The following is a 10,043-nucleotide window of genomic DNA, read 5'->3' on the forward strand; positions in this document are numbered from 1 at the left end:
CCCAGGGCCATTGTATCTACTGAGTCTAATTTTCCTGAATCAAATATAAAGATGTAAATTCACTGTGTGCTTTTTAAGCCTATGTTATTTAAAAAATTCGTGTTGATATTTGAAGCAGAAATATTAATTACATATTAGATATAAGACTAATCATTTGTATGCGCTTACTCATCCATGAGAAAATGTCCCATGATTGCTCTGTGGTGGAAGATGGGACCATGGCCTTGCTAATCCAACCCTTCCATACATCTCCAGATACTCTTGCGTTTGAGTCAAACATCCGGCTTTGTGACATCCTGCCCTTGCAGTTTCTTGGTGTTCCTTCTCTCCAGTTTCTCCCTCTTCTCATCTCAGCACAGTCCCAACTGAAAGAGCAGAGTCAGTGTGACTCCTTCAAATGGCACTCTCTTCTCTGTGTCCTGAGGCTGTCCTCCAGAGGAGGTCTCCAGCCTCCCCTTCTTGGGACCCCGTCTGCTCCTCTGTCTGAGACCTGCCTTGTGCTTGTGTACATGGGCACGTGTGTACCCCAATCCAACTGTCCCGTCTCAATGGCAAGCCCCAACCTCACTCCTCCCATCCCAGGCACCTGCTGCGGAGCCAGGGGCAGCTGGCACTGGTGTGGCAGAGGTGGCTGGCATGGTGGGGGTGACTGGTGGCAACATATTTCTACCTCACCTCTCCCTGAGATGCCTGTGATGCACTGACACAGAATGAGTTGGGTGAGCTGCTGCTGTATCAAAAGTTAAAACCATAGTGGACCAGAGTGTGCAGGAGCATGATGTGTATCCAGTGGAGGCTCCATCAACACTCCACAGGGACTTGGCGGATGACACACCTAGGTGCTGGCTGTGTACCAGTCGCTTGCCCCAAACACTTGCCAAGTGTGAGGATCATAGACTTCTCACAAACAGGGAAGGGGAATTCCCTGGTGGTCCAGCAGTTAAAACTCTGCACTTTCTCTGCTGAGGGCCTGGGTTCAATCCCTGGTGGAGGAACTAAGATCCCACAAGCCAACTGGCAAGGCCAAAAAAAAAAAGAGAAAAAGAAGAAGCAGGGAAACTGAAGCCCACTAAGTAAGTGATCGTTCACCCAAGTTCACACAGCTGGGAAAATGGAGTCAGCATTTCACCGCAGGCAAGTCTTTGACTCCTTCCGACCTCAACGTCCACAAACCCACTCCCCAGAAGGGTCTCTGAATTGGAGACAATATGGGGACCAGACACCACTGATCCTTCTGCACCACCCACTTGCCAAGAGAGTGATCAGTCCTCAGGGGGGCTTCAATGGTCTGCATTAGCAGGAGCCCTCCCTGTCCTCCAGCTTGCACTTTCCCTGCAGGGGCCTGCCGTCCACCTCAAGGCTTCCACAGCCTGCGGGGCCTTGGTGCAGGGACTGGGGGTCCTCTCCTCTGAGGGCATCCTGCTTTTTCCGTCTCAGCACAATCCTAACTGAAAGAGCGGAGTCAGGGAGAGCGCCCTCAGATGACTCCTTCCCAGCCAGGGAATGAGCATGTCCCTGCTCTCACACCCACACCCCCCTCCTTCCTGGTGTCCAGCTCCCTTTCTGCAGCCCCCATGTGCCCTTGTCGGCCTCCACACAGAAGCCTCCACCAGATAGCCACAGAGACCTTCACTCTGGGGCTCAGCCGCGGACCTGGGGGCAGGGGCAGGCAGGACAGGGACGGGGGCTGTTGTCTAGGGAAGGTGGACGCCAGGACGTCCAGAATGCCAGGACACCTTCCCCTCCTCCCCAGGCAGGGCTTACTTGCAACTGGAGAAGCTGTATTGCTCCAGCTGGCATAACTTCAGAATTACTGTAAAGGACAAACTGGCTTATATTTCAAGAGCTTCCACCCTGACCCCCAATTTCTTTCTTTTTTTTATAATGTATTTTTTTTTTTGGTTGCAGTGGGTCTTCCTTGCTGCGTACCAGCTTTCTCTAGTTGTGGCGAGCAGGGGTTACTCTTCAGTGTGATGCTCAGACTTCTCATTTCAGTGACTTCTCTTGCTGCAGAGCACAGGCTCTAGGCACAGTAGTTACAGCACGTGGGCTCGGTAGTTGAGGTGTGCAGCTCTAGCGCACGTGGACTTCAGTAATTGCAGCACACAGACTCAGCAGTTGCAGGCCCTAGGACACCTGGGCTTCAGCAGTTGTGGCATGAGGGCTCAGAAGCTGCCGTGCATAGGCTTAGTTGCTCCGCAGCGCGTGGAATCTTTCCGGACCAGGGACCAAACTTGTGTCCCCTGCACTGGCAGGCTGATTCTTATCCACTGCACCACCAGGGAAGTGCCCCAATTTATTTCTTATCTGAATCTTCTCTCCTTGACAACGGAGGAGGGGTTTCCACGTCCTCCAGACACCAAGTCGAAGTGTAGGAGCTGGGGGCAGCTCTGGGCCAGAGAGCCAGGACTGGCTGCCTGGGAGGGGGCAGAGGGGAGCCAGGTGTCCCCTCCATGCCTCCACCAGGTAGGCCTGACGTTAACAGTCCTAAGAATGATGACGACGGGCCACTGTCTTGTGGAAGACGAGAGGGGCAGTGCAGAAGAAGCCTGGCTCAGAGGTGGCCAGAAAGGGACACAAGCCTTGGGGGGCTGGAGCACAGATGGCCCTGGATGTCCGGCAGGCGGTGGAAGGGCCAGTCGCGCAGGACAGGGGCGAGGCTGGAGTCTGGGAGGAGCTCTGAGTGGACGGGATAGGACATCAACGAGTGGGCGGGGTATGGCAGTGGGCGGGGCTTCGAACACGCCGTGGACTGACGATCTGACATGAAACCTATATTACACGGATTTTGTCTCTACAGCTCTGGTGCTTTCTGGGGGCATCCGTGAGGTTACAGTTTTGTCTAAAATAGGTTTTCTTTCCATGGCGTAAGAACAACTGGCACCATGGCTGCGAATTCTTGGTGAGTCATCACCAAATATACACCCAGTGTGAATCTGTGCTCAGCTGTTAGTTTCTATTTACTTCTCGACAGCAGGAGAAAGAAATAAGAAGAGTTAATTGGTGTGTGCAAGTGCCTGGCTTTGGGGAAAATATGGTTAGTCCTTTTTTAGTTCCTCGGTCTATTTTTATTTGAGCATCAGAGAAAGAAATTTGAGAAATGCTTTTCCATAGTCAAATGGCATAAGGTGGCATAAAAAGATTCCTTGCGTTATCACCTGACAATGGCAGACATGCCTTCTCTCCTCTGCCCTCCTGCTTCCAGGCCAGAGGCCACTGCACAGTGCCACACAGATGCAGTGCAAACTTCATAATGATTTCAGTGCTTCAGAAATTATACCATTGTCTGGCAGTTCCTCAAGCACGCATGATAGTTTCTACATGGCCCAGCAATTCCACTCCTATGTATACACCTAAAAGAAATACAAACGAATTTTCCTGGAAAAGGAAATGGCAACCCATTCCAGTATTCTTGCCTAGGAAGTCCCATGGACAGAGGACCCTGGTGGGCTACAGTACATGAGTTCTGTAAGAGTTGGAGACAACTTAACAACAACAACAACAACGGAGAGACATAAAGAAAATTCTTGGACTGCAAGGAGATCCAACCAGTCCATTCTAAAGGAGATCAGCCCTGGGTGTTCTTTGGAAGGAATGATGCTAAAGCTGAAACTCCAGTACTTTGGCCACCTCATGCGAAGAGTTGACTCATTGGAAAAGACTCTGATGCTGGGAGGGATTGAGGGCAGGAGGAAAAGGGGACAACAGAGGATGAGATGGCTGGATGGCATCACCGACTCGATGAACGTGAGTTTGAGTGAACTCTGGGAGATGGTGATGAACAGAGAGGCCTGGCGTGCTGCAATTCATGGGGTCTCAAAGAGTCGGACACGACTGAGCGACTGAACTGAACTGAGGGGGAAGGGGAATAGAGCCTGAATGATTAATGGATAGGGAGTTCTCTTTCAGGATGATGAAAATGTTTTGGAACAAGAAGTGCTGGTTGCATAACATTGTCAATGTAGTAAACAGTCACTGAATTGTATACTTTGAAATGGTTAATTTTATATTTTGTGAATTTTTACATCAATAAAAATATATTTGTAAAGAAAAAAACCATACATCTGCACAGAAGTTTGTACAGAAATGTTCATAGAGGCATTATTCACAACAGCCAGAAGGTGGAAGCAACCCAAATATCCCTTAGCTGAGGAACGGATGAACAAAATGTGGTCTATCTATACAATGGAATATTATTCAGCTTTAAAGAGGAAGGAAATTCTAACACATGCTACAACATGTATGAACATCGAAGACACCCTAAGTGAAATAATTTAGTCACAAAAGGATAACAGATAAATACTGTATGCTTCCATATGCAATCCCTAGAGTGGTCAGATTCATAGAGGCAGAAAATAGATTGGTGAGTGCCTGGGCCTGGGAAGAACAGAATGGGGAGATATTGCTTAATGATGACAGAGCTTCTGTTTTACAAGATGACAAAATTCTGGAAATGGATGGTGGTTGTTGGTTGCATAACAATGTCAATGTGCTTAATGCCACTGAATTCTAACACTGAAAAGTGGGTGAGATGGTATAATAAATTGCATGTTATGTATAATTTAGCACCCTTAAAAAAGGAAAACAGGACAAAACCAGGTCTCTGCTGCCACACTGATCAGCTCCAGCCATGGGAAGACCTAGGCAGGACCTCGGGCCTTGAAGGTTTCTCTGAGCCCGTTTCCCTGGTGTCAGCAGGAATGACACCCCCACTTCTCAAGGTTGCCGTGAGATTAATGTGGGCCAATCACAGACACTCTGAGACACCTTTACTGTCCAGCGGCCACAGGCCTGGACACTGGATTTTTTTTAACTCTTTATCAAATTTGTTACAATATTGCTTTTGTTTTACGGTTTTGGTTTTTTGGCCCCAAGGCATGCAAGATCTTAGTTCTTCGACCAGAGATGGATCCCATGACCTCAGCAATGAGAACAATGAGTCCTAATCACTAGACCAGGGAATTCTCAAGATCTTTAAAAATGTTTAACTTTTCTTGCAACTATTTAATCATCTTGAGTAGCCTAAAAAGGCAAGTTTACTTGTAAAACCAGATATGTCCTACCAAACACTTCTGAAGTTTAGGGTCCGCCATCTGCTGAGTTTTTGAAACAATCTCTTTGTCTCTGACATCTCTAAATATATTTTCCTAAATGCCTTTGTGTGATGTGCGGAGATTTTAATGCAAAAATTGGACATGGCTTGTTGAAACCTTAGGAAGCACAAACGTGTGGGAGCTTTCACTTAAAAGCACAAGGTTGAGGGTGAAGTTTCGCACAAAAGAAGCTGCTTGTTTTCTTCCCCTGGCATTCTGAATCAAATAGATTTTCTCTGAAAAGAAATGTTCTTCAGGCTCTGGGGTTGAGAAGGGATATTTTCTGTAACTCAAGAGGGGAAGAAGTGGTGGGTTTGGCACAGGATGAAAATGTTCTCTTTCAATAAACTGCATACTTTTTTCCTGGAGAAAAGCACTTTGGGGGCCTTTCTGCAGAGCACTGGGCTGGCCCACCTCTTGTAGGATCTAGGCTACAGTGTGTCCATGTTGCCTCCCCACCCCGACCCCCTGCCCTCCCACCCCTTCCCCACACCCCACTCCCTGGTGCCCAGAACAGGAGCAGGAGGATGGGTCTTCTCACTGCAGCCAAGGGTGCATGCTAATTCCCAGCTCCAGTTCCTTTGGATTCAGTGCTCAGAGTAACACAGGGGAGATGAGGGCGTGGGGGGGGGGGGGGGGGGGTGCAGGCTGCAGGTTGCTTCTGAATTCACTGCCCTGGGTCCTAGGTCTGCCTTTCCCATCTCTGCTCTGGATCTCATGACCCTGACAACCCAGAGCAGCTGGGGTGTAGGGACCACTTCTTTCAGGGTCTAATTGGCGTGAGACCAACTCCAGCCTTTCTGTAGCCAAGGCGCACACTCCTGCCCCCAGCATCCTTGCCTGGCTCAGGGAGCTTCTCACTGAGAAGATGGCATGTGAGCAAGAACTGTGCAGAGGGGCCATGGGAGAGCCCAGCATGGCCTTAAGTCCAAGTCCTCATGCAGCCCCTAGTGTTTGTGAGACGTGGAGTGGCTCCTTGGAGAGGGACACAAGGCTCTGTCCCTACACACAGTCCACGACACAGTGACGGGTGCCACAGATGGGACCCCAGGAAAGGGTGAGAGCGTCCCCTGACCTGGGCTTGGGGATCCAGCTTCTGAAAGGGCCCACCGTCCCGTTCCTATGGATGGGGAGACAGGGAAGATGCTGTTTTCAACTCACTCACTGAGCACTTTGGGCCTCACGTGGTGTCAGGAAGCTGCCCACTCCCCTACGTATAAACACGTTTTCAAATCCCCAACTTACGCAGTCGGTGGGAGAAGGAATGCCAAAACAGGAACATTCAGTTAGATACAAAGCTGATTAATGCCCTACAGGATGGTGAAAACTTAGCTGCCAGGCAGGAAAATAAGACTCTCTCGCTTTTCAGTGTTGTGCCAAGTCAGTGAGTCAAAGTTGACAGTGAGTCAAAGTTCATTCCCAGGAGAATCGGTGACTCTTGAGCAGTTCTCTGGAAATTGCTTGGCCTTTTCCCTGTACTGTGGATAGTTGGTGCTGTTTGTGGAGATGACGGACATGCAAACGGATGTTTTAATTAGACAGGATGAGCCCCAATGCAGGTCAGGAGGGTGGAGGGAGGGTTCCTGGGAGGAGGTGTCACTGTGGACACTGATCTAGTGGGAAGGAGCAAGTGTGCGTGAAGCAAAGGGCTGAAGTGGCATCAAGTGCTCCAGAAATACACTGGTGTCCCCAGCAAACCATCGGAGACGCGCAGAACACAGAGCTGAGCCTATGGGCAGCCCCCTGAGCACTGTGGCCATGGCAGGCCAGGGAGTGCAGCTCTTCAGGGAGGGAAGATGTCAGATGTGTGGGTGGCACCATCAACCTTGAAGTGAAACTGCAGTGGGGGTGGAGGTGCGAGGGGATCAGGTGAGGGCCAGATCAAGGTCAGGTCAGGACTGGGTGAAGATCAGGGAGGGATCAGACAAGGGTCAGGGGCAGACAATTGTTTCATGAGGGTCAGGTGATGCAGTTAAGCAAAATATGATGAGGGTGCATGGATGGGCAGGGTGGACCCTCACTTGCCCTGGAAGAAGATAAAGAACAATGATGCTCTGCCCCAAAGAAAAATGCTAGAACTAGATACTGGGCATGTTACTGAGGCTTATTTTAACTTCCAGCAACAGAACATCTATCTGGAGATGGCCAGGGCCATGGAACTATTCCAGTCACATGACAGGAAGTCCACAGCTTCACGATGCCCTCATGGTCACTAGCTTCAGCTGGAAGTTGGCTCCCTGGTGTCCCTTTTTTTGAAGCCCGCAGCAGACACCCATCATGTTCCTTCACTAAAGTCACATGCTCGGCCACACCTCCACTGGTTAGAGCCAGGGGACAGACAGGCTCCGATCAGCAGTTTTCAAGTGTGGTCCATGGGCTCTTTCATGGTCATATAGGATTAGGGCCTACCTTGATGACCTCATCTTAACTTGATTATATCTCCAAAGACCCTATTTCCAAATAAGGTCACATTCACAGGTACCAGGGATAGGACTTCAATAGATCTTTTGGGGATAACCCTCATCATATAGTATATGGCAAACACGTGTCTCCAGTTTTCCACTATAGTATTACAGTCACAGCTGAGCAATATAGCTTTTAGCATTGATAAACAAGGCATGTTATTTAGAAACACAGAAAGAAGCTTGAAGCAGTTCATAAAATTGGGATGGCATGTCATGATGCCATCCTGGCCCTACTATGCCACCAGTGGGTCTTCGACATCTTGTGGTCACAGTATTGGTTCTATCTCCACTTGAAAGAGATCAAGTATTTGAAGGGTTTTGTTTTTTGTTTCTGATTTTTGGAGAAGGAAGACTCTGGCCTTTAAAAACTGGTTTTCTTAAGAACAGTTGGAGGCCTGATGCTATCTTAACAAAAATCAGCTGTAGGGGTTTTGTGGGGTTTTTTTACATTTTATTTTATTTTGATTGAAGTATAGTTGATTTACAATATTGCTTAATCTCTAACTGCAGTTTTATTTCAATGAATCCTTTAGAATTTCTGGAGCCCTGACCAGGGTGGTATGTTGTAGAAAAGCATAAATGAGTCAAGGATCCAGTAAAGGACCAGTTGGCCCTCCAGCCTCCTTGACCAACAGCGCAGTGGCCTCCCCACAACCTCCTAAGTGTGTCTTTACCACTTGATCTTCTAATTACCTCTTATCAATGGAGAAGCATCTGTAAATGATCCTGTCTGCCTTTCTGTTTTACTTACATTGTTCCCAGTCAGTGTCTGTGCTAGCAGGAGCCGGGGGCTTTACTTTAGCCTGACCTCTGGAGCAGTTCCAGGATGTCAGGAGATGTTCAGGGAGCCAATTTCAGCCTGGCCACAGGAAGGAATTTTCCAATGGTCAGAGGTAGATGGGACTGGAATCCTGGCCTTGAGTTGTCAGATGGGCAAGTGGCATACAGATTCCTCTATTTCTGCCTGGACTTTGGTTGAAATTTGCCAGGGTTGAGGGGGCAGAAGTCAGTGTCTAGCCATGGAATCATCCCCCAGGAGGCCTGGTTGGGGGGAGGGGGGGCTCTAGTGGCAGGAACCCTTCTCCTTTTGTGAAATAAACACCTCTGGTGGAGACATTCCAGGCACTGTTGGGTGGGCCTTATTTTATCCTAGAGCAGAAATATGGAAATCTATATGTGGATATAAGCCTTTTCTTAGGTGGTTACTTTTATTTGGGAAGTCCAGCAGAAGGAGGGATCCTGCTTAACTAGATAATTGTGAAGTGGCTCTCAGCCGACAGGGACCGTGGAGCTGAGAGTTGGAGACGGGAAGAAATTCTCCTGAGTTTTTTGGCTTGGTTTTTGCAAGAATAGGAGTGGGGACAGAATTCCACCTCCTGCATATTTTTCCAATGTCCACTTTCCATCTTTCAATCTTACTGTATTTTCTTTTTTATTAAAGTGGCTTCGCCAATACATAAACCAACCAATCAATCAATAAGCAGTAAGTTGTAAACTAGTGTTCCAAAGGAAACCTGTTTTTAGGTCCAAAGAAGTTCAAATGACAACAATAAAAATTTAAACAATTGGTTTTTAAATTCTCTCTCTCCTCTGCCCCCTCTCCCAAAGTGGGGGCTACAGCAGTTCCCTGCACACGCGCAGAGGCGCAGAGGGGTTTTTCCAACATTGGATGGAAGGATGGAGCAGGAGAGGCTGAGGCCGCGGGCCTCCCAGCCGCTGGAGTTCTTCAGCGAGCCTCAGGATGAAGCCCCAGGGTGGCGTCTCCAGAGATTGAGCGCCATCACGCCTGCACGCGCCGCTTAGCGCTGTCTGGATTCCGCGAGTAAAGGAACGCGCACCTCGTCAGACACCCAGCGCAGAAGACAGGCCCCCACCCGGCGCCCACTGCTCCCTAGATGCGGAAAGGAGCCCAGGAACTGGAGGGTCCTCACCTGGTCCTCTCTCCCAGCTGCACAGACACTTGCACGGACTCACACACCAGCACCTGAAGACGTACCCAGGCATAGGTGCGCAGACGCATGCACACACGCGCGCAGAGGCACGCGGATGCGCACAAACACGTGAACAGGCACTCACAAGCACGCGCACCCAGCACTCTGCGTGGTGCGGTGGAAGGACCTCTGGGATCGACCGAGAGCCCGAGCTTGCCTGGGGCACGGGCCCTTGACATCAGGCCACTTCCCACGCGTCTGCGACCGGAACCGGCCCTTGCGACGACCCCACCCGGCCCAGTGAGGACTCTGGGTGGGTGCGAGGCGAGCCTTGGCACCCAGCCCAAGAGCCCACGCTGGAGTGTGATCACCCAGCCTCGCCCCCTGATCGCCCCGCCCCGCCCCAACCTTGGCCCCGCCCCGCCCCGCCCCGCCTCCCGTCTACCATTGGCAGCAGAGACCGTAGGTTCCCAGGAGGGGCGGATGGGAACGGCCTAGAGGAGGAGACGAAAGCGAGATGGATGGGCAGCCAGCCAATGAGAGCGTACAGCCGC

At 50.0% G+C, this 10,043-nt stretch overlaps 1 long non-coding RNA gene across 1 annotated transcript; it reads right to left on the reverse strand.

Moving 5' to 3' along the window:
* Positions 1-9,110: 9,110 nt before the first annotated feature.
* Positions 9,111-9,815, reverse strand: LOC139177767 (uncharacterized). Its single transcript, XR_011562252.1, has 2 exons — positions 9,490-9,815; positions 9,111-9,367 (listed from the first exon to the last, which is right to left on the reverse strand). It is a non-coding gene; the product is annotated as an uncharacterized lncRNA (long non-coding RNA).
* Positions 9,816-10,043: the final 228 nt, after the last annotated feature.

This window comes from Bos indicus, chromosome 19 (assembly GCF_029378745.1).
Source record: "Bos indicus isolate NIAB-ARS_2022 breed Sahiwal x Tharparkar chromosome 19, NIAB-ARS_B.indTharparkar_mat_pri_1.0, whole genome shotgun sequence".
NCBI classification, from domain to species: Eukaryota; Metazoa; Chordata; class Mammalia; order Artiodactyla; family Bovidae; genus Bos; species Bos indicus.